Source organism: Lotus japonicus, chromosome 4, assembly GCF_012489685.1.
Source record: "Lotus japonicus ecotype B-129 chromosome 4, LjGifu_v1.2".
NCBI lineage: Eukaryota > Viridiplantae > Streptophyta > Magnoliopsida > Fabales > Fabaceae > Lotus > Lotus japonicus.
Genome location: NC_080044.1, coordinates 40,829,533 through 40,852,850, shown reverse-complemented (window position 1 = coordinate 40,852,850; position 23,318 = coordinate 40,829,533). Strand labels below are relative to the sequence as shown.

General features: G+C 38.8%; 1 long non-coding RNA gene and 1 other non-coding gene across 3 annotated transcripts; one reads left to right on the top strand and one right to left on the bottom strand.

The window, feature by feature from the left end:
• Positions 1-16,352: 16,352 nt before the first annotated feature.
• Positions 16,353-16,459, bottom strand: LOC130716465 (small nucleolar RNA R71). The gene has a single exon (XR_009012077.1). It is a non-coding gene; the product is annotated as a small nucleolar RNA R71 (small nucleolar RNA).
• A 4,058-nt stretch (positions 16,460-20,517) lies between these two features.
• Positions 20,518-22,733, top strand: LOC130716299 (uncharacterized). Of its 2 annotated transcripts, none has more exons than XR_009011923.1 (6): positions 20,518-21,141; positions 21,233-21,393; positions 21,711-21,783; positions 21,889-22,234; positions 22,310-22,371; positions 22,465-22,733. It is a non-coding gene; the product is annotated as an uncharacterized LOC130716299 (long non-coding RNA). The 2 variants fall into 2 exon arrangements; XR_009011922.1 differs by having other exon boundaries at positions 20,526-21,141; positions 22,114-22,234.
• The last annotated feature ends 585 nt before the right edge of the window (positions 22,734-23,318 follow it).

Below are 23,318 nucleotides of genomic sequence, written 5' to 3'. Positions count from 1 at the left end.
TACATACTCGAAGCCCCTCAACTTTCTCAATGCTGGGATCCGACGACACTTCTCGTTTTCCAAAACTATGATTTGCATCCAAAGCTTCCTTCCGAGATTATTACCATTACTTAAAGATTTAGAGGTTGTTTAATGTCTTATGAGTTTTCTTTACAAAATAATTATCCTTTTAGTCTTATCGCGAATCCTATAAGTTCTCGGGATCTTCGAATCCCCAAATGACTCCAGAGAATGTCTCGATCCATACAACACCACAACAAGGCCCGAATCTCATTCGTCCTTTCAAGCTTTCTCAAAACTCTCAAAATAAAATCGGCATGACCTGCCCGCTTTTCTCACCGTTCAGAAACTCAGATTATAGTGCAAAAGCAGAATTAACTCATCATAATCAATCAACATGTCATATGTCAATATCTTAAGCAATAACCACATAGCACCTAGCATATAAGGCATGCACCACACATCCTAAATTACCCAATTAGCACTTAGCATGTCATTCACTCATCAAAAACATTCAGTAGATGCATCATCTACATTGTCAGCCGAAGCCTCAGAAAACATTTTCCAATCACACACAATTCCAGTGCATAAACAGTAAACAATGTCGAAACATCGACCCTAAGCATTAACTAGAGATTCAGTGAGAAGCCCTCACCTGAAGGTTCTCCAGAATTATCTTCTAACTCTTCCTCACAAGCAAAGCGTTGCTCCTCAGGAAATTCCTCAAAAGTTCCTTTAAAGCAAAGTCACAGAAATACTATCAGAATCTATCGAAAACTAAGCTATCGATACTTACTAAGGTTACTCGAAGTAATCTATACTCTAAGGTACGATAATCTAGCGCGAAAGACAAGTTTTCGGAAAAGGAAATTTTCCTCCTCCTCCCCTATAGGGCTCGGCCACTTTAGGTAATTATGGGGCTCAATTTTTCTTCGATCAAACTTGGTTCCTATGCTTTCATAAGCCGTAACTAAGGGTATTCTGAACTCGGAAAAATTATCGGATCAAAAACTGTCGCAGGGGTATTTTGGTCATGATTTTTAACTTAGGATTTTTCAAAACTGAAATCCCAAAAATAAAATTTTGCAGGGACGTCACCAACGACGTTTATGACAACTAATCCTACTAGCACTAAGCTAAGGCGATAGTTTTCAGCCTAAAGGTTGAAGCTTTACCCAAAAACTCCAAAAATGGGTATTTAAGGCTAAAATTGATTCCGGCGGAATTCCGGCGACATAACGGAAAATCTAATCCGGCAGAAGTGATCTTGGGCACATATAGAAGAGGTTTAGAATCAGAAATGAAAGATTCAGGATAGTTTTGCAAAAACCCATAAACTATCCACTCAGAAAACTCTACAGAAAAGCTATGGAAAAAGCGATCAGAGGTAAGGATTAGCGACTATACCTCGAAACCTTGAAGCAGCAACTGATTAATCAACGATCAAGCAAGGATTGAACAAAATCTTCTTCTCCTTCTTCCTTGGTGAACTCGCGGCTTTGAGAGACAAAATGGAGGAAAATTTGAGTTTTTCTTCCTTTCTTTGCTATATATAAAGGTTGGAAATTCGCGGGAAAATGAAAGTTTCGCGAATCTGATTTTTCCGGTGTCATTCTCCGTGAATTAATAGATATGTTTTGGCAAAAGAATTCCAAAACTATAAAGAGGTCTCCTTGTATTTTTGGCAACTAATGCATAGTCGGTATAAAACTATTTTACCCGATAAGTTGCTTTTTGCATCGAATGTCGGAATAGAAAACTTCCTTCGGAAGAAAGATTGAAATCATCAAGAGAAATGGGTGTACGCGTGTAGAATATTCATTTGAAGCTCTGAATAGATAAAGTCCCCGTAGTCGGGTGATTCTAGGGTTTTGAAATACCAGGGATTCGGTTTCGGCAAACTTCCGATGATTGGAATCGGACGTTCGTAGATCCTAGAGTTTCGCCTCGAAACGATTGTGTTATATGGAAAAAGAGAAGTTCTAACATTTCTCTGAAGATTTTTGGAATTAACTGCCATCGTGCCTAAAAGTGAAAATTAGCTATATACTAGGGTTTCTGACCTAGGTTTAAGCGTATAACGATCGTGCTATAACTTTTATCGACTTCGATACGATCCTTTGGCTTTTCCTGAACTTTCTCCTTCATAAATTTATTTCATTTGGTAAACTCTTGTTCAGGTTTCCTTTCACGATACATCAAGCCTAATCGTAAATGGAAATCTCTTCCACTTATTCTAAGCTTAAAAACTTGGGTCTTACACGAGATGTGAAGATTGTTATGCTTTAATCGCTATTTATAAGCTCAGTTCAGTCTACAGAAGTTAATGCTGAAGCAGTTTCTCGAGGATTGTTTATTGGTAACAGATGTTTACCTTTAACTCCTTAGCCGATGGTAAACGTTCCACTCTTTCATTTAAACTTCTGCATATGCATTAATTAAAAACGTTTTCTTTAATTTTTTTTATTTTTTTCTCCATCTTTTTAAACTTAGTCCTTTTCTAAGGGGGAGTACCTTGTACTTCAAGCTAAGTTTTTCACACCCCATGCTTTTTTCTTATGACAAAAAGGGGGAGTATACAACCAGTTTTTGATGTGTACTATGTTAGTGTGATTTCTTCTGAAGTGATCATATGCCAAATCTGACTCTGATACTTTTACCTTGCTACTGACTCTGAATATTTATGCACTCTGATATTCACATATTATCTATGTCATAAATTCTCACTCTGAACTCTTCTATTATTTAGCTCAGAATCTAGATATTACTAATGTTTTCATTAAGTCTTAGATTCAGGGGGAGCTAAGCTCTGAATCAACCTCTGACTTGGATTCAGAATGAGCAACATAAACCATTCACCTCAGGATAAGTTTATCTCTATTCTCTAAACTCTGAGTGAATTCAGTTTATTGTTTAAGAATTGTTCATCAAAATACTTGGTTTTGTCATCATCAAAAAGGGGGAGATTGTAAGATCAAGTTTTGATCTAGTAGTACAACTCTATGTTTTGATGATTACATGTTAACTATTATGTATGAACAATTATGGTACTCTAACATTGTTTTCTGAGTGTTCTAATGAGAGGCCATGACTCTGGTCTTATTTCACATAATTCAGAAGCACTTTGCTAAAAGAGTAACCTCTGCAACGCTTTCGCACTTACTATGTTCAATCTGAAGAGTTGATTAAGCTTCAGAAGATCTGAAGATTATAAAGCTCTGATATGGATTCAGCTCACTAGAAGCTCCGAAGGATCAGAAGCTCTGAAGGTCCAGAAGATGAGTAGTGAAGATTCTGAAGTCCAAGAGTAAGCTGGCTCTGAAGACCAAGTACTTCTCCTCTGAGTCCAGAAGCAGAAGGTACAAAGGTCAGAGGATCCAAGCTTCCTTCTGACTCTGATCACCAAGCTTTACAAGTTCCAATATGAAGCATCACTCTGATCAGAAGTCAACTAGAATAAAGGTCATGTCACTATCCAAAGTACAAAAGCAATTGTATCATTCCTAACGACCTTACCTAACTTATTCAGCCACAGCAGAACCTGGAAACCCAGATCTGACCTCCAATGGTAGCATTCCATGAAACTTCCAAACCTAATTCCTTGGAGTATATAAAGAGGCTGAAGATGAAAGATGATGTTTGAAGAAACTTTGTTGAAGCTCACGCGAAAATCAAATATTCTCTCAAAGCAATCTTTCTTCACATTGTACTAATTGTGTTTACTATTAGCTTTCTAAGAAGCATTTCTTTGTAAACCCAAACTTTCAAACAGTTGTTTGATTTTCCTTAAGGAGACTAAGGTTGGTCGGATCCTTGAGAGGACTAAGAGAGTGAATCTTAGTGATAGCTAAGTCAGTGTATTGTTAGTCACTTTGCAGGTAGCAAGTGCAGTTGTAACAAACTCTGATTAGTGGATTGCCTTCATTCTAAGAAGGAAGAAATCACCTTAACGGGTGGACTGGATTAGCTTGAGGGATTTATCACGTAAACCAGGATAAAATCATTGTGTGCTTTTCTTAACTCTTATCTTAGCACTTTTAGGTTTGGTGTTTGAAGAGATTTGTTTAAATCTCAAGTGGGTCGAGTTTTAGATTTAAAACACTATTAAACCCCCCCTTTCTATCGTTTTTCATACCTTCAATTTTTTCAATGAGTTTTAGAGGTGATGAGTTTGTGAGCAATATACCAACACTTTTATGTTAAGTTTCATGTGTCTATTGGATGAAGTTGCTTGCATTTTGAGTTCATCATGATTTGCATTGAGAATTAATTTGTTGGATTCATTGTGTTATATGCTTGTCATGTGAGACTACCTTGTGAGATTTTGGACCAAACACTTGAATGGTAATATCTTTGCCATGATTCTATTCTTTCTTGTGTGATTTCCTCATGTTTATATGCACTGCAGAACTTGACTTAATTCTGACTGAAATTGTTGTTCATTTGCATACATTGAAGTGATAAGGCATTTTTTTTTTCAATAAGCTATTGGCCTAAAAAGCTGACCTTGCATGTTTTGACCTTTGATTTAGCCCCTTTGAGCCTAATATCTCCATTATTTTGTAGCTCATTACAGGCCTAAGTGAAAAACAATGATGATACCTTACCTTAGGAAATGTAAGAGCTTTGGAATTGTTTTGGGAATGAGTTTTCAACAAGTGTGGGGGTGAATTATTTTAATGCATGGTTTAAGTTTCTCTTAAAAGAAGTACCTTCCTCGTGGATATTGTAAGCAAGCTGAAAAAAAAGGAAAATAGAAATGCTGAAAAAAATGGAAAAAAGAAAGAAAAAAAAAAAGAAATTACAAAGTGAAGGAAGGTACTCATTGCAAAAGGAAGAAAAAAAAAGAAGTGAAAGTTGTAAAAAGAAAGTTGTGAAAAAGAAGAATGTGCTGATTCTTGGGGTTGTGAGTAAGTTTAATTTGAATTATTCCCCATTGCTCTTATTTTTCCTAAGGTTTTAACTCTGAATATCTTTCTTCAATCCTTCCTTAACCTTGGCCTCATTGCAACCTTGGAAAGTCCTTTGATCTTTGTGTGCATTTGTTCAATTAAATTGATGTGTTAGAATCTTGTCAAGCCTATGATAGTTGCATGTTTTCATGAGATGATGAGAGTTTCTTAAGCATGATTAAACACAAGCCCAAACACTTGAGAGTAGAGTATATAACACTTGCATCCAACTTTGATGTTCAATTTGCAAATTTTGTTGGCTTGGAATGTAGGTGATAAATTCTTGTTTGTCTAATCTCTATGAAAGTTGAAGTGATTTTTTTTTCCTCATAAATCTGAATTTCTACTTCTCAAAGATAAGTTTGTGCTAAGTTTTTATGTTTTAGGAAGTACTTATCATCCAGAGTTTCTAATTCTTCTTTGAAGTTAAGTTTTGCCCGGGAGTGCAAAAGGCTAAGTGTGGGGGAATTTGATAAGCGCATAATTGATGCACTTTATGTCTGTCTTTCTAAGCTTCATTATATATCTCTTTGTGCTTAATTCTTATGTCTTAGTCATGTTTTGACTATTAGTGCTTATTTGGATTATTCATAGAAATGTGCTTAATTCTACACTTTTAGTTTCTGTGATTGTTTTTCTAGAACAGGTTGAATCTGGAGTTAGAGTGATCCGAATGGGGCATGTAATATGTCGTTGGAAAGATAACTTGACGCCCTACAACTTTCATGTTTATCTCAATTCAAGAATCATCCTCTAACTCGGTTATAATTTCCTTGCAAAGTTGCTGGCGCTAATCTTGCGAGTCTGGAACAGTCTGCACTTAAATGATCATATCTTGGGCTACAGAACTCCGAATTGGGATCCTCTTGAAGGCCCGTGAATCTGACTTAAAGAGCTACTACTCTTATGTTTACCTCAATTGAATATTCAGCCATATTGTGGGTCCTTCGAACGCCTGAGTCTTCAGCAGCCTACTCCTCTCTTGGGCCCGATTTTATGAAGATTTAGAGAGGATTTAGGAAAGATTTAGATAGCAAATATTGTTACTTGATGGACAAGTTTATCTATTAGTATAAATAGGCTAGTTGAGGCTCTTGTTACCTTAACCTCATATCTCCTCTTTTCTAGTATGAGTTACTAAACTCCTTAGTTAGTCTTAGGATTTTTAATATTCTTGTATTTGCAAACCTGAGGTTCCGTTCTTAATATATTTCATCTTTTTATTCAAGCTGATTTATGTTCTTTAATTCTTGCTTTCAGTATTATTTTGGATTCAAGTAATATTGTGTTTTATTGTTCTTATCCTAGCAAGTTGAGTCAGTTAGAGGATTCTTTAACTGATGATGAGACAATGAAGCGATTGTGAATTCGTTCTCTAAGAACGTAGATCTCTAACGCCGATCGGTTGTTAGGTTTGAGGATTCCGTGAGCATAGATAGTTCTTGTACTTTGAAGCAGCGATCGCCGAGCTTCTTAACTTGAACGAATCATATTCTGAATGATTGTTCAGTGGAGAATCAGGGTTCCATCTCACGATTGTAAGGTTGGATTCAACTTAGTGGCTTGTTGAAAGGTTGAATTAATCTTTTATGATCAATGAAGGTTTGTTGCACTTGAATGTTATAATCCGAGGGCTAACACTTTCTTTTATCTGAATCAAATCTCTTTAAATCTCTGCTGTTTTCAAATCAATCAAACCCCGCTTTTTATTTGCTTTTGTTTTACTCCATTATCAATTAATACTTTATCAAGTCCTTGTGAGAACTATCTTGGTGTTCATCACCTTGTACTACACTTAAAAAGAAAAATACTTTGACACACATCACGACAGTGCGTTCGTCAATTGAGCTTAACGGTATTGAACCTCAAAAGAAGGCTAAGTCTCTGGATCTGAAGTTCAAACCTGGAAAAGCTAAAGCTCTTCGAGCTGAAGAAGAACTAGAAGACTCTAGTTAAGATTCTGAAGAAGATTAGCTCTCCTTGATATCTAGAAGAATCAACCTTCTATGGAAACTTAGGCAGAATAAGTTCAAAGGGCCAAAGAAAGAGAAAGGAAGACAAGAGTCTTCATCTGATCAACAGAAACCTTCTGGAAAGGAAGTCACTTGTTTTGAGTGCAAGGAGCCAGGACATTACAAGAATGAATGTCCAAAGCTGAAAAGAGACAAGAAGCCTAAGAAGACTTTCAGAACTAAGAATGGGCTCATGGTGACTTTTGGTGACTCAGATTCAGCAGAAGATTCTGATGAGGGAACAGAAGTTGCAGCACTTGTGGCTTCCCTCTTTCACAAGTGACGTCTTCGTCCAAATCCTATCACTTATGAACGAACGACCAGATTTTTTTTTGTGTGTTTCTCTTTTTGTTAGTTTTTACCATTTCTAATCATGCATCGATTCGGAGACCACTACGACCATTTCCAGTCGAAGAGTTCCCCTCTAACCTTTTCAGATAGATGACTGTATACCTAAGACAAGGAAGTTATCAACAAACAAACCATCACACACATAACATGCGTGGCCTAGGCCACTACATAGTTCAAATGACAGAAATCAATAGAGTGTTCAAGTGAGGGTGTACACATCCACCCCAAGGCATAATCAAATAAAAACTTAATTAAACAAGAAACTGATAAGAACTATCATCGAACCAGTCGGCTTCATCCCCCAATCTCCTCTTCCTCAGGATCCTCCTCCATGTAAGACCCAAGTTTTTAAGCTTAGAATAAGTGAATAAGGTTCCTATTCACGATTAGGGTTGATGTATAATGTAAGACCCAAGTTTTTAAGCTTAGAATAAGTGAATAAGGTTCCTATTCACGATTAGGGTTGATGTATCGTGAAGGGAAACCTGAACTAGAGTTTACCAAATGAAATAAATTTATGAAGGAGAAAGTTCAGGAAAAGTCAAAGGATTGTATCGAAGTCGATTTAAGGTATAGCACGATCGATATATGCTTAAACCTAGGTCAGAAACCCTAGTATATAGCTAGTTTTCACTTAAAGACACTATGGAATTTAGTTCCAAAAATCTTCATAGAAATGTTAGAAATTCTCTTTTTCCATATATCACAATCGTTCCGAGGCGAAACTCTAGGATCTACGAACGTCCGATTCCAATCATCGGAAGTTTGCCGAAACTGAAACCCTGGTATTTCAAAACCCTAGAATCAACCGACTATGAAGACTTTTCTATTCGGAGCTTCAAATGAAGATTCCACACGCGTACACCCATTTCTCTTGATGATTTCAATCTTTCTTCAGAAGGAAGTTTTCTATTCCGACATTCGATGCAAAAAGTAACTTATCGGGTAAAATAGTTTTTACACCGACTTTGCATTAGCCACCTAAAATACAAGGAAACCTCTGTTGAGTTTTGGTATTATGTCGCCAAAACCTATCTTAGAATTCATGGAGAATGAAGCCGGAAGAATCAGATTCGCGAAACTTTCATTTTCCCGCGTTTTCCATCCTCTATAAAACAAGCCTCGAAAACCAAAAATCATGCTGATATTTCTTTGAAGAATTAGAAGATTCAGCGGGGAGAATATCGTGTCTAAAATACGTTGGAATCAGTAGGAAGAAATCGGGATCGCTTTTATATTTTTATATTAACTCTATGAGTTAAATCCTCCGATATCTAAACAAAACTGTACCGGTTTACAAAATATCTATTCATTCTTATCCAATCTCTGATAAATATCTATTCAACCTTATCCAACCTTTGATAAATATCTGTTCATACTTATCAAATCTTGATAAATATCTATTCATACTTATCCGATCTTTGATGAATATCTTCCATTTCATTCCCTATAAATATGTGAAGCTTGAAACAAAAACCTCACAAACACACACACCCAAACCCGCGGCCAAGAGGAGAAGGAGGAGAAGAGTTTTTCGCCGATTCTTGCTTGATCGTTCCACAGTTCGTTGCTACTCGTAGGTCTCAAGGTACTGACGCTTTTCCTTACTTCTGATCGTAAAGTCCGTAGCTTTTCACTATGTCTTTCTGTACTCTTAGTTTTGAGGTTTTTGCAAAATTATCCAAATGACTTCATCTTTCTTTCTAAACTTATTCCCTGCGTGCCCCTGAGCATGTTTAGCGGATTACATTTTGCTGATTCTCGCCGAATTGCTGCCGAGTTTCAATTCTGCTCATAATACCCATTTTTGGCTAAAGTTCCAACCTTTGGGCTTAAAACCCTCGACTGAGCTTAGCGTTAGTAAGATTAGTCGTCATAATCGTCGTTAGTATCAACCCCATCGAATTTGTTTTTCGAAATTCTGATTTTGAAACTCTGAGCTGAAAATAATGACCAAAATACCCCTGCGATAGTTTTCGATCCGATAATTTTTCCGAGTTTAGAATACCCTTAGTTATGACTAATGATAACCTAGGAACCAAGTTTGATCGAAGAAAAATCGACCCACACAATTACCAATAGTGGCCGAGAGCTACCTAGGAGGAGGAAGAAAATTCCTTTTTCGAAAACTTGTCCTTTCGCGCTAGATTATCGTACCTCGGAGTATAGGCTACTTCGTGTAACCTTAGTGAGTATTGATAGCTTAGTTTCCGATAGATTTTGATAGAATTCTGTGGTTTTACTCTAAGGTTATTTTGAGGAATTTCCTGAAGAACAAGGAGCTGATTGTGAAGGAGTGTTTGAAGAGAACCCTGGAGAATCTACAGGTGAGGGCTACTCTCTGAATTTACTAGATAATTCTTTAGGTGTCGACGAATTCGACTTGATTTATGTGTTATGCACTTAATTGCTAAATGTCTGAAATGATTTCTGAAGCTTCGGCCGAGCTTGTTGATTTCATGATGCCTTGATATTGTGTGCTAAATGATTCATATGCTATGTGCTACATGGTTAATCTAGGATGTGTGATATCTGCTATTTATGCTAAGTGCTACGTGTTTAAATTAGGATATGTTGATACATGATTTATGATTGTTGGATTGTGCTGACTTAACTATGTTATTACACATATATCTGCTATGCTTCAGAGTGAGGATAACGGGCATGTTATGCCGATTTTATTTTGAGATTTTGAAGAAGTTTCATGGGACGGACCGAGGTTCGTACCCTATTATTGCTTTATGGATCGAGACCTTCTCAAAGGAAAATGAGCTTGAAAATGTTATTGGAAAAACCCCATTTGAATTCACGTAAGAACTTGGGTTGTTCTGTCTAAGGCAAGAAGGGCTTTTAATGAGGCATTGTGCCCGGCCAGCTTACCTGGGAACTTCTCGGGCCATTACTTGGGTGATGATGAACCTTTTGTTTTGAGACCTTCTCCAGGGAATCATTGGAATTATGAGAACTTTGAAACTAATAGGATTAGAGACGAAACTTAAACAATTGCATAATGAACCTCCATAATGTATTAAACAACCTCAAAACCCTTAATGTAATGATAAAAGACTCAGACGAAAGTTTAGGGCTTGAACATTAAGTTTTGAAAATGAGAAGTGTCGTCGAGTCCAAGAGCTGAGAAAACTAGTAAGTTTTTGAGTATGTTGATACTCTTGTGCTCTGGGAGCAGTTGTGTTGTTGGGCTATCCTGGGAATAAGTCCGGGAAATTGATAGTTTCCGAGTATGTTGATACTCTTGCTCATTGAGCAGTTTTGACCATCGGATTGAGATGAGTCGGATGATTTGGAGATCATCATGAGTTATGTGTGTTGTTGGAAGATGTGTCTTTTGTCGCAGAATCGACTGTTACCTTAGGGTAAGTTTTTAGAGACATTAATTTAGCTAGAACACGTGGCGACGTGTCGAGTGAGATCGGAGACGTTGTTTGACTAATCATCCTGCATTCATGCAACATTATTGGGGTATTAACACAGGACGTACTCTGGACCTCGTCGGTTTCCAAAATGGTCATAAGACCCGGAATGCCGTGTAAGAGCGTTTGTAGACGACTCTTGTAGCAGACCGAAATGGCAGACCTACGGGTTTACTGCTGATCTGACTACCGTTGTTGTTGGAGTAAGAGGCACGCGGGCCGAAATGGTCCCACCGTGGCTGGTGTTAGGGCTGATCCGTTTGATGTCCATCCCTTTCCGGAATGCATTTGGTTAACTAGGTTAACCGCCATATCATTTCATGCAACATGCATACTGACTTAGTTGCTGAGTGTGATTGATAATTGTTAATCTTATCTGATGCATGTTAATTGTTATTACTGTCTTTTATATTCATTGCGAAATATACAACCCTAGGATGTTATCTCTAACTTATAAGCCTAAGTAGCTATCTCTATCTGTATCTATTGGATTTATTATTTACGTAATTCTTTGGAGTTGACCCTCGCGTCTTCTGTGTGTGCTTTGGCGGACTACGCCCTTTGTCAGATGTCCATGGCGGACTGATTCACGATGGTTTACCCTTCGGGGGGAACTAGATTTGAGATGCTGGAACAGAAACGCATCGCGATTGCGAGAGGTGGACGGATGGTGTACATGGACTTGGTCGTTCTGGATTCAGATTCGGACGACGATCACGCTAGCATATAGTTTTAGTGCTAGTGTGAGCTCCTCGAGATAGGATTAGTGTAGGAGTAGAGTCTTAGCTCTGACCGTCATCATTTTCGTTGGGGACAGGGTAGTTTCCCGCCTATAGCTTTTTGTGTGGTTTCTCTACGGGAATCACAGAGAGTTGGTTGGACTAGGAGGTCTTGTTTTAGGCCGTTTGGGCTAACTCATTCTCATTTTTGAGGGATAGTGTTGCGAACGCCTGACCTTTCTTTTGGTCTGTACCTTTTGCCTACGGGCGTTACTGTCGTTTACTTTCCGTCACTGGAGGTTTACTCGTGACGTGGTTTACTACTTACAACGGGGACTGTATTTATAATATATATTAGTTCTGTTATCTTTCGTTGGGAGTTTATTTCTTTCAGTCTTTGGTTCTATTATCAAAAAAAAAAATATTCACGTTTTCCGCATTAAACTTTCTTTTTGGTTACTAAAGTGACGCCACCGAAATCGGGGTGTTACACTCCATGTCTCCGTTGTTTCCCTCCTCCAGCACTGGCATATGTACCCTCTCTCCCAATCCATCGGGTTTCACGATTCGCTGTCTGTAGATCCTGGCATCCCTGGAAAAACTCAGTGATCGCACCCTCTTCCTAGTTGTAGTCCTAAGGCACGGTGCAGTCCTCAGGGGCGGAGAACCTACTGACTCTCAAGATGCCTGACCGGGCGTGAAAAGTTCATGCGGGCTCCTGACTCGGATCGACACTGCTCGATATGGCTCCTCCTAGGGTACGAGATCCACTCCCACATGCAGATCAGGGCCAACTCCGGTCTGAGGGGCTGGATCCACCTCCGGCTGAGGCTGTGGCGGCGGATCAGGAACGGGCGATCGGAATCTCCTGGCATGCCTCGGCATATAGAAGGAAGACGTGAGAGGGATAGTCACCGGATAGCCAAGCTCGTCAGATCCAGGTACCCTGCACCATAGCATAGTCAGTCCATTATAAAAGCAGAACCCTGTGTTGGGTTCGAGGTACCAGCCAGTGCGGGATGGAAAATCAGCGTGAATGGCGAGCACCGGAGGGAGGCTCATCGTCTAACCTGTGATCTGCTATATGATAAAAAATAATGCAAGGGTGAGTCAAACGCGACATTGCGCAAGTTACACGTCAGATAAACAAACGATAAAGTTCAAGATAACATACAATCAAATACAAGCATGTTAACAAACACACACACAATATCACACATATCATGAGGGTTTCGTCTCCTTATACCTTCATCCTTCGAATTGACTTCTCTCACTAGTTCTTTTTAAATAGTGAGTCCATTGCCAACCTTTTGATTTTATTTATCATGTGATGAGTACGTTTTTATAGGGCCCGAAGCCTTGGCTTCTTTAATCTTCGGAAAGTCATCTCGGGAACATGGACACTCCTTACAATCGCTCAGTAGCTCACTAACAGAAATACACAACTCAACTCTTTGCCTTAAACTTCTTGCCAACCCCAACCTTAGGGGTCCTGCCGGGACGGACATGAGAGGTGTACCGCTGTGTAAGTCTCGGGTCTATTCATCTTTGAACAAGAGCACCATTGGCATCTCTGTATTCCAATTCTCATTAGTGGTAGTGACAACACTTTCCTACTCCTTGTCGCTCCGAGAGTTTGTTTACAAACATCATCCATCGCCCCCTTATTCTCCTCAATAATTTCTAGCGAACTAGAAACAAACATTTGTGCCTTACTCTTCAAGTAAGTACACCTCAATGTGATTAGAGGTGAGATCCACGGGGATCAAGTAGTTGGTTTTTAAGGCAGGAAATTCTTATTCGACCCGGTAATGGTTATGCACTCCTCATAATTGATTTGATAAAAAGGTTGTCACCTATCATCTATTAATTTCACGTTATAATTAATATTATCTATCTCCCTAAGGTAATTCCTAACATGTGACAGGTAGGTCTAGTTCTCAAAATCAAGAATGAAATTCTAGTTCTCGTATGGCAGATGTCCTACGCGATGCTTAGGCAACTGCTTTAACAATCATACAACAGTAAAGAGTAAAAACATAAAATAAACAAGACACAACACCAAAGTTGTTAACCAAGTTCGGTGAAACTTCACCTACGTCTAGAGGGTTTGCACGCAAAGAAAGGAAATCCACTATCTCAAGAGTTAGGAACTACAGACACTCATGAACCCACAGCTCATAATTCTCTTCCTAATCTACCCAGTGTATTTCTACCTACTATATCGGCCTAGGTATGAGAGCCCCTCTCACTTTCTCTCAACCACTGCCACAGTGATTGGTAAGAACAACAACAACAGAGTTTTAACACTCTAGAACACAGAACTCAACCTTGCCTTATAGAATCAATGAGTAAGGTGAGTTCACAATGAACACAAAGACTAGAACAAAACAAAACCTTTAAACACTTGCACTATTTCACTCAATAACATCAGTAGTCTGCACGTTTTAGGTCTTCACTATATATAAGCTTCAACAGCCACACTAGGTTTTTCCAAAAGCTGAAGCAGCAGTCCAACAGCAGCATATCAGAACGCAATCTTCCATAAATGTTGATTGCGTTCACAAGACAATCACCATAATCACAATAGGAAACAATCCCTTAATCAGAGATTATTCCAACAACTAAACCAGCCCACATTAGTCAACCATTAATCAGCTACTTAAATCGTAAGTAACAACAATAAAATCTTCAGCAAATTTCCAGGGCACACATAAGCACTCCAAGTCAAGGACTGATGTCCTATGCTACACGAATGCAGATGTCACAGCATCTGCTTCGACATCAGGTTGTTTTGGACAAAATGCAAGACAACCATCTCCCCCTTTGTCAAATTTTGTCTAAAACAACTTGAGTATTGATGACCCTATTTTAGTAGTGTTTTTAGGGTTATTTCTTAGTTAGTTTTGAGTCTTTTTGTCGAGTCTCATGTAGTGTTTCATGCATTCGCATGCATTTTTATCTTTATTTGTGTTTTTACTTTGTTTTGGTAATTTTATAGTTTTATAGGGACCTTTCTTGCATTTTAAGTAAGTTTAGGACTTGCATATCTTTTCTACTTGAATTGAGGGTCTTTTGTGCTAATAAACTCTTGGAAATCCTAGATATTTTCCTTGCTTTGTTCCCAAGCAGCTAGGTCTGAAAACTGATGAAGAAAAAAGGTCAAAAGGTTTGGAAAATTGAAGGGAGGCTTAAAGGGGAGTTAAGAAGAAGGTCAAGAGGCTTTCTCGCATGTAGAGAGCGCTCAGGCGCTCGTGTTGAGCGCCTGAGCGCCAATTGGTTCGTTGTTTACACCATGCTAGAGAGAAATTGGTGCCGGAGCGCTCCTGTTGAGCGCCTGACCGCTCCTGTTGAGCGCCAATTGTCTTCCAGAGGCGTTATTTTCAGCTTGAATTCGCGTTCAGGCGTGCTTAATTGGCGCCTGAGCGCCCAGACTCGATCTGTTTGCCTATAAATAGGCTTTTTGTCATTTCTTTTGTAACTTTTGTCATTTCTATACATTCCTAAATAAGTTAGAAGTAAGGTTAGGCTCTGGAGCTTGAGGAGAAGCTTTCTCCAAGTCTATGTTCCAGGTTTTATCCTTTCTTTCTTGTATGGGTTCTATAGCCATGCTTGGTTAAATCCCTTTTGCTTTGGGTTCTTTGTAAGACTTAAGATGTTTTAATCTTTATTCCTATTTTTATTCATGAATCCTCTGAGTAAATCCTTGAATCTCATATCCATGCTTTATGTTTCAGGTTAGAACGCGTGCTAGCTTTATGCTTTTCTATAATAGAACGGAAGTTTGTTATAGATTAGGGACTTGTTGTGGGATTACCTCTTCTATGCTTGCTACTAGGAATAGAGGAAGGGTTGGGGTTTGTTGGCCTGAATTGCATGCTTAATGCCTTTAGCAAATGTTTAGGTTATCAAGGAATTGTGCCTATCTTTTGGCTTGAGAGGATTGTCTATGCGAGGCATCGATAGATGATTGATTAGGCTAGAACATCAAGGAGAGACTCGGAGTTTTGTGGATAGAATAGGTTGATTAGAACTGAATTAGTCAAGCAAGAACGCAAGGCATTCTCACCATTGATTATCACATACTTATCTTTGTTAGCTTGTTCACTAAGTACCCAAACAATCAATCAACTTAAAACTGAATTTTACTAGCTTTCCTACCGTGAACTCGAGGCTTAAACTGAATTCACATTCCAATTCCCTGTGGTTCGATAAATTAAAACCGGGTAGATTCTCTACACTTGCAGATTGACCAACATGTTTTTGGCGCCGTTGCCGGGGAATTGTTTGTGGTTTTTGGTTTAAGCTTTTAGTTTGTGGTTTTATTTTTTTTGCTTTTATCTTTGTCTAGAATTGGTGCTACTAATCTTTCTCTGTTTGAGTGTCACACTTTCAGGTTGCTCTCGAGAGAGACACCGTCATGGGTGGCCATATGACGGAGGAGGAGATGCAAGCCCATATCGACGCAAGAACCAAGAGGGGATCACCCTCCGATTATGTGAACAAGAAGTTGAGAATGCCAACTGGTCTCTTCAGGAACTCACTTCGGCTACCATGAGTTATGACTATCCCGGGAGCATTGTCTTTCCCGAGGGAGTGGGAAACTTTAAGTTGAGACCGGCATTCATCAACTTGGTGAGCCAAAACCAATATGGTGGAGGTACTTTGGAAGATCCACATGCTCACATGGAGAGGTTCATCCGGAATTGCAACACTTACCGGGTGAACAATGTTCCGGCGGATGCAATTCGGTTGAGCTTGTTTCCATTTTCTTTGAAGGATGTAGCTGAGGAATGGCTGAATTCAAAACCTCAAGGGAGTATCACTACTTGGGAGGACTTGGCAGAAAAGTTCACAACAAGGTTCTTCCCAAGAGCTCTTTTGAGGAAGCTGAAAAAAGACATCATGACTTTTGTGCAAACCGCTGAAGAAAATCTCTATGAAGCTTGGGAGCGCTTCAAGAAGCTCTTGAGGAAATGTCCTCAACACAATCTCACCCAAGCTGAATTAGTTGCAACATTTTATGATGGTCTAGAATACTCTTGGAGGTTTGGTTTGGACGCGGCTTCTAATGGGGAGTTCGATGCTCTTCCCCCACAAGCGGGGTATGACTTAATAGAAAAGATGGTCGCGAGAGCCATGAACTCTGAAAATGATCGCCAAACCCAAAGGAGTATGTTTGAAGTTGAAGCTTACGACAAGCTCTTGGCCTCCAACAAGCAACTCTTTGAACGAATGGCGGAGATTCAAAATCATATAAAGGCGACCAATTTGGTCGGTGCTACAACAGCCAAAGTGGAGTGTGTGGCTATTGGAGGGCCCAATGTTAGTGAATTATGCACCATTACTAGTCAGGGTTTCCGAGGTCAAAGCTCTGGACTTTCTCAACAAGTCCAAGAGCAAGTTGGTGAAAATGATGGTGGCAAGAAGAGCTTAGAGGAGCTATTGGAGAGTTGCATCAACCGCATGAAAAACAACCATAAGAACCAAGAGGCGGCTATCAAGAACTTGGAGAACCAACTTGGCCAGCTAGCCAAGCAAATTGCCGAAAGGCCTCAAGGTAAATTTCCTTCCGATACTATCCCCAATCCCGAACAAGAAAATTCTGCTGTTGTTACCACTAGGAGTGGGCGAGTGTTACATGAGTTAAAAAAGCAAGTTGAGGGAAAAAGTGAGAAAATAGTTAAGGAGGAAGGGAGTGTTCCTATTAAAACTAGAGTGATGAATGATCCTATTCCTGAGCTTAGCAAAGTTCCATTTCCTAAAGCATTGGCTAAAAAGAATTTGGATAAAAAGTTTTTAAAATTTTTGGATGTTTTTAAGAAACTCCATATTGATATCCCTTTTTCCGATGCTTTGGAACAAATGCCTATCTATGCTAAGTTCATGAAGGACATTTTAAATAAGAGAAGGAAGTTGAATGAGGTTGATGAAACTATCATGATGACCGAGGAGTGTAGTGTCATTTTGCAAAGAAAAATGCCTAAGAAGAGAAGGGATCCTGGGAGTTTTACTATCCCAGTGGAGATTGAGGGGTTAACTGTTGTTGAAGCCTTGTGTGATTTGGGAGCGATCATCAACTTGATGCCGCTTAGCATGTTTAGAAGACTGAATTTAGGAGAGGTCACACCGACCATGCTCTCCTTACAAATGGCGGACCGATCCCTAAAAACACCATATGGGATTGTGGAAGATGTTATGGTGAAGGTGGACAAGTATGTATTCCCTATTGACTTTGTGGTGCTGGACATGGAGGAGGATGCAAAGATTCCTCTCATTCTAGGCCGACCCTCCTTAGCCACTAGCAGGGCTAAGATTGATGTTGATAAGGGTCAGCTCATCCTCCGAGTTGGTAAGGACAAGGTAAGATTTTCAGTTTTCAATCCTAATTCACAAACTAACCTTAATGATGATTTTGTATGTGATATGATCAAAAGCTTGTCCAGGTCTTCAAAGGACACCCCCAAGGTAAGTGAAAAAGATGTTGAGCTTAGCCAAGCTCTCATCAAGCTTGTTAGTGAAAACAAGTATGGGGGGTATAAAGAGGAGAATTTCCAAGACCACATGGCTCGATTCACTCAAGCTAGTCACCTTGTAAAGATGGAAGATGTGACTAGTGATGAGCTCATGATTAAGCTCTTCCCTCACTCCTTGAAAGGGGGAGCAAGGATTTCGTTTGATGGTTTAGATGATACCATCTCTTGGGTGATGTTGTTCCAAAAGTTTTGTGCAAGTTTCCTACCTTGCACATGTGGAAGGAAGATTGATGGTAAGGAATTTCCTTCCTAACACCTAAGGACGGAGAGTCCACCTAGGACTATAACTTAGGGCTGCTTGGGAGACAACCCAAGTCTTGTTTTTTTTTGCTTGTTTGTTTGTTGCATTTTGCAGGGAATGAGAGCATGGATTTTGGAGTCGGAGGTGTGTCTAAGGCCTCCATGGTAATTGGTAAAAGAAGGTCGACTCTTTCCCTTAGTTAAGCTCATGCATTTTTGCATATTTTTCTTTTGTAGCTTTTATTTTTCTTTTATTCATGCATTGTAAGTTAGAGTCATTTTTGGGTCTTTACTTCCCTATACTCACATATTTTTTCCCTTAGTCATGCTCTCTAGCTTGTGCTGGTTTTTGAAAATGTTTTTATGAATACTTGTGTTGTCTTTTGGGGATGAGTGATTGCATGCTTTGGGGAAGAGAGCAGGAGACTTCGGTCTTCCAAGTGTTTCTTGAGGATAGAGTTGGTGTGAGTGCATAAGGGTCCATCTTTGACCCTTCACCATAAAATTTCCCTGGAGGATCCTGACTCACTCGTACTTCTTAGTTCTGTATTGATTTCATTCTTTGCATGCTTTGTGATACTTGCACAATTCTTGAGACCTGTAGGTTTTTGAGCTTCAGAGTTTGTTGGCTTGAACATTTGTCCCTAGTTGTCTCTTTTGAGCCTATTGAAGATTTCTTTGTTAGCTAAATGATTGGGATGGATGATAGGTTGGATTTTGGGGAGTGTTGGTCCGTGCATTGTGTTGGAGCTAGTAATTAAAGTTGGAAATGTCTCTTGCCCCAAGTGTAAAAAAAAAGATGAAGAAGAAAAAGAAAAAGAAAAAAAAAGACTCCTAATCAAGTTGGAGTTGCAAAAAGAAAAAAATAGAAGAAAAGAAAGTTGAAAAAGGGGTCAAGAGACTTGTGCTTAAAAAGTTTGTTGTTGAAAGCTCCGGGGTTACTAATAGGACCACACTCAAGATGCTTGAAGCTTTACACTTCGTTAGGGACCAACCACCTTGTACTTCACCAAGCCAACATTTCAACCCTTTTAAAGTCTCTTTGAATTTGTGCATGTTTGATCTTTGTTGCTCTTGAGTGAATGACATCCAGAACCTATGAACTGCTTGTGTGCTCAGTGCACTAAATGTATATCTCATCCTAGGAATTTTAGATCTCTGTGCTTCTCATGATGGACTCCACACTCTCCTTTATCTAAAAGTTGCATGAAGTGGATTATTGTGTCTTTCTTTTGGAACCAGCTGTGGATGCTAAATCCCCCGGTTTTCTTAGAAGTATTCCTTGTTGAGCACTTGTGTTGGGAGCATTTCTTGCGCTTGAGGGCAAGCGAGTGTTGTTTACGCTCGAGGGCGAGCTGTCGTTGAGTATAGTGGTGTGATGATCCTATTTTAGTAGTGTTTTTAGGGTCATTTCTTAGTTAGTTTTGAGTCTTTTTGTTGAGTCTCATGTAGTGTTTCATGCATTCGCATGCATTTTTATCTTTATTTGTGTTTTTACTTTGTTTTGGTAATTTTATAGTTTTATAGGCACCTTTCTTGCATTTTAAGTAAGTTTAGGACTTACATATCTTTTCTACTTGAATTGAGGGTCTTTTGTACTAATAAACTCTTGGAAATCCTAGATATTTTCCTTGCTTTGTTCCCAAGCAGCTAGGTCTGAAAACTGATGAAGAAAGAAGGTCAAAAGGCTTGGAAAATTGAAGGGAGGCTTAAAGGGGAGTTAAGAAGAAGGTCAAGAGGCTTTCTAGCATGTAGAGAGCGCTCAGGCGCTCGTGTTGAGCGCCTGAGCGCCAATTGGTTCGTTGTTTACACCATGCTAGAGAGAAATTGGCGCCTGAGCGCTCCTGTTGAGCGCCTGAGCGCTCCTGTTGAGCGCCTGAGCACCAATTGTCTTCCAGAGGCATTATTTTATGCTTGAATTGGCGCTCAGGCGTGCTTAATTGGCGCCTGAGCGCCCAGACTCGATCTGTTTGCCTATAAGTAGGTTTTTTGTCATTTCTTTTGTAACTTTTGTCATCAATACATATATTAAAACAGAATCACTCCAAGAGGTTTTTAGCTGATGTGTCAGCTTCTCAAATATTTGGTAATATTTTATTCCCCCATCCTGAATAAATTGTAATATTTTATTCCCCTACTCATTATTTTAATAGAGTTTATTCTCCACTTCCCTTATTTTATTATATTTTATTCCCTTCATCCTTCCTATTCTCTCTCTCCCACTATCTCATCAATGTTTTTTCTCCTCTTTTCTCTCTCTCACTAATGCACTCATTAAACCCGTCCATTATTCTGGCCAATTATTCATGTGCATTCCCACTCCCACTACTCCCCTCATTAATTCCGTTTTCTATATTCCTTTCATCTCCTCCTTTCTGAAACCTTTATTTCAAATTTTCCTTTGCTTCTCTCACTATCCATTATCAATATGCCAATCAGTGGCTTTCTCCTCAACAAATTCTCATCACTGCATAACTCATTCCAATTCCCAAATACATGCAGGCCAATGAATTTTTGAAATTCAAATTTAAAATTCTCTTCCTAATTAAATTCAATGCATTCCATCAGTCCTCCATGAATATTCTAGGGAACCTGCAATCTTTTCAAACCTTCTAAAACAAGCTTTTATGAATTCCAATTCTGAGCTTTTCCATTCACACAATCCTCCCTTTCTTCTCCACGCCTCCAACCTATGCTCCCCCATTCCCCTTGGGCTTCCTCCCACACCGGCGATCCCCAATCCCTAGACAACTCCACCATCGCGCCCTATCCCCCCATCCGTGCCTCCTTCCATCACCACTGTCGTTGCGAGATCAAACCTTATCGTCGCCGGGTGGTACTTTCACTCCCTCCTAGGATTTCCTTCTCATTGACTCTGACACTACCAACATCTCTATCAAGTAATCTCCCATTTCACAATGATCTTCTTTCTTCCCACTTCTTTCCCTGTTTCCATGTTTTTCTTCACTAAAACTGCTTTTGTTTATTTAGATTCTGTTTTGGGTCTTATGAAAACACCTCCAACAGCGACGACAGAAACACCTGCATGCGAAGACGGTGGCGGAAGGGTGTTTCTTGAGCAGGGGTTCGACGGCCAAAACCCCTTAGACTGGACTCAGTCCATGAATCGAAGATTGGGGGTTTTGTCTAAGGTGAATGTTTCTTAATTTAGGGTTTCTGAACTGATTATTCCATTCTTTAGCCTGAAATTTGTTTTTGTTTTCTGTTGTAGTTTAAAGAGTTTGATATGAGGTTTTCTGAACTGATAATTCTAAGATTGAAGTTTTGCTATTTCTATATGGTTTTCAATGTTGACCGTAACCAATTATATGCATTTTTTCCTAATTGTTTATTGTTTTCTAATTTTCTGATGCTATAAGGTAAATCATCTGATACCAGATGAGTTGTTTATGATTTTCTAATTTTCCTATTTGCTACTGAATGTGACATTTTTTTGGTACTGATGCAGGACTTTTGATAACAAGATTGTTTTTAATTTATGGGTTCTGTTATTGGCCTTAATCCAGAAGGTCTTCTTATTGGTGAGTCAGTTTGTCTTCTTCATGCTTCACATTAAGATTTAAATAAATCATAACTCTTAACATTTAAATTCACCTTCTCTCAATTTTTCTTACATATTTTGAAAGTAAAGGGTTCTCTGATTCTCTCACACTATGAAGAACCAAGGAAAAAGCAATGTTCGAGAATATGAAAGTTAAATTAAGAGTTATGTAATTTTTTATTTTATTTGTAATTAATAGCTCTTTAATTGGTTCCTTGATTTGACATTTTTATGCTAAATTTGCACCTAATCAATTAATTTCAAATTGTTGCAAATCCCCCTTTGCTCTTTGGTTTGGAAATTGGAACAGGAAACTATATTCATGGGGGAAGATTAAAAACCGTCATCTAATAAGATTGGCTATTTGAGAAGACTTTCATTGTTAAGCTACACAGTGATGAGTCATCATCCAAACCTGCATGCTTGGACAGGTAAAAATTCAATTGGTTGGTTTATGTTTCATATTGGTTTAATGGGATAATAACGCTCTTGACTATACCTTCCAGGTATTATGGGGAAAATGCTCACTGCTCTGAACCCTGTTCTGCTTAGAGAAATTCTCTAAATGGTAATCTACAATGTAATCTTCCCTGATTTCTTCCATAAAATTTGAAGTTTTGTTCTATTTTTTCTGATTGTGAATTGTTTTCGGTCTTTGAAGGTGTCTCATTCAAGAAGCTCAAAGCTTAAGATTATTTTTTAAAAATCATTGAAAACAGTTGAAATGGTGTGTTTCATTATAATGTGAAAGTTGCTGGGTTAAAATGGTTGAAATGATGTGTTTGGCGACATAAATCTTTTGTATTTAGTACTTTTTTTATTGGTTGGGAGTTTGTCCTTAAATCATGTAATCTCAAGTACTATCATATATAGTTTTAATTTGTTATTTTAAGTACTAAATAAAGAATATGGATCTCTGCTTTCTACTCATTATTTGTTCTTATTCGTTCTTCCTATGAATTAGTTATTGTACAGGTTGTTGGAAACCTTTTAGTGGAGGCATTGGAAACCTTTCTAACTATATTTGGGCTGAATCGTGTATTCAGATTATTGCCTCAATTGCTTAATTTTCCGTATTTGGTTCTTGAATGATGGTTCGGTGTGGAGGACCAACAAGTTTTTGTGATTTGTTATTCCGGAGCAATGCTTGCAATACATCTAAAATTTGTGTTTTTGAAGTGGCTCTATGTAACACCCCGATTTCGGTGGCGTCACTTTAGTAACCAAAAGTAAACTTAATGCGGAAAAACGTGAAATATTTTTTTTTCGATAATAACTAAGACAAGACTGAATTAAATAAAACCCAAAAGCGAAAAGCAATAGAACTAATATACAATATATAAACGGTCCCCGCTGTAAGTAACAACCTCGTCACGAGTAACCTCCAGTGACGGAAAGAAAAGTGCAACGCCCGTAGGCAATATATACAAACCAAATGAAAAGGGTGAAGTGCCCGCAACACCATCCCTCAAAACTGAGAATCAGCTGACCCAATGGCCTGAAAATAAGACCTCC